Here is a 1767-nt window from a genome sequence, read left to right as displayed (position 1 = left end):
CCCATCTCTCCCCATCTCTCCCCATCTCTCGCCATCTCTCCCCATCTCTCCCCATCTCTCCCCATCTCTCCCCATCTCTCAGTACTACACTCAGCTGCACTCGCTGCGTCCCGCGCTTCCCAGGCTCTCCCCTTGCTCTATCTCCCCATCTCTCCCCATCTCTCCCCATCTCTGTCCTCCCAGACTCTCCTCCTGCTCCGCCAACCCTCCGCCATCTCTCCGCCGCCTCTCCCAGGCTCTCCTCCTGCTCCGCCGCGTGCGGCCGCTGCGACAGCAAGGGCAAGGCTTGCGCGAGGCGCAACAAGGAGCCCGCCGTGCATGCGCCGGGCGGGCGGCTGCTCCTAGATGACGGACGACCGGTCTCCCCAGATCTCCCCAGATCTCCCCAGATCTCCCCACGCCTCGAGGCCTGGATGGCGGAAGAGAGACCCGCGTGGCGCTCGAGAGGACGCGGGTTGGGCTGCCTTCTCCTGCCTTCTCCTGCCTTCTCCTGCCTTCTCCTGCCTTCTCCTGCCTTCTCCTGCCTTCCGCGTCATTCGCCGCTCGCAGCCTCGTCTTCACTGCGGTGCACGGAGCGCCGTCTCCCCGCCCCGAGGCTGGTGTGCTCGCATCGTTAGGCTGCGGAGCAACTTTGCGAGCATCGCGGCCGGGTGGGGGCCGTAGTACGTACTCTCCGACGCTCCTCTCTCGAGGGCCTTTCCTAGACCTCTCCCGGACCCTCTCCTAGGTGGGCCGAGTACTCCTAGACCTTTCCTAGACCTTTCCTAGACCTCTCCCGGACCCTCTCCTAGGTGGGCCGAGTACTCCCCATATCTCCCCATATCTCCCCATATCTCCCCATATCTCCCCATATCTCCCCATATCTCCCCATATCTCCCCATATCTCCCCATATCTCCCCACATCTCCCCACATCTCCCCACATCTCCCCATATCTCCTAGGTGGGCCGAGTACTCCCCGACCCTACTCTCTTCGGAGCCGTACGTCGTCCAGTTCGAAGGAGCGAACCTCCCCCTCTCCCCCCCCCCCCCCCCCAAGGCTTGGCCTCTCCTCGACCCGCCAGCTCGGATGCTAGGACTCATCTCCCCATATCTCCGCCATATCTCCCCATATCTCCCGCCAGCTCTTCTGCTAAGCCTCATCTCCGCCATATCTCCGCCATATCTCCGCCCTATCTCCGCCATATCTCCCCATATCTCCCCCATATCTCCCCATATGTCGCCTGGTAGGCCTCATCTCGCCCGCCGAGGCGGAGAGGATGGTCGAGCTCGCCGGGGAAAAACTGGAGCGCTCATCCTAGATCCCCACATCTCGCCGTATCTCCCCATATCTCCCCATATCTCGCCGGGGAGAAGCTGGAGCGCTCAGCCTAGATCCCCACATCTCGCCATATCTCCCCACATCTCCCCATATCTCGCCGGGGAGAAGCTGGAGCGCCCGGCCGGCCACCAGCTCTGCTCCCCTCCCCCCGGCCACCTCTCGCAGACACGTCCCGGACCTTTCCCTAGGAGCGGTCTCTCGCCGGGGACCAGCTCTCCCCGGTCCGAACGTCGACGCAGGCGCCGCCACACACAGCACTGTCACAGCACTGTCACAGCACTGTCCACACACAGCACTGTCACAGCACTGTCACAGCACCCACCGCTGCTCATGTCACAGCGCCGCCGTCTCAGCACCGCCGTCACAGCGCCGCCTCTTCCAGCACCGCTGTCCGCCCGCCCGCCGCCCGTTGCTTGCCCCAGCCCCAGCCCCCTCCCCCCCCCCCCCC

General features: G+C 64.7%; 1 protein-coding gene across 1 annotated transcript in view; it reads left to right on the top strand.

Annotated features, from left to right (window-relative positions):
* The window catches only part of EMIHUDRAFT_452705 (hypothetical protein), a gene marked incomplete at both ends in the record, with an annotated part of 5453 nt that overhangs the window by 2499 nt on the left and 1187 nt on the right, over window positions 1-1767 (top strand). The gene's annotated exons all lie outside the window — the stretch shown is intronic.

Source organism: Emiliania huxleyi, assembly GCF_000372725.1.
Source record: "Emiliania huxleyi CCMP1516 unplaced genomic scaffold EMIHUscaffold_67, whole genome shotgun sequence".
NCBI lineage: Eukaryota > Haptophyta > Isochrysidales > Noelaerhabdaceae > Emiliania > Emiliania huxleyi.
Note: the sequence above shows the minus strand (reverse complement) of the source record. Positions and strands in the feature narration are given on the sequence as shown.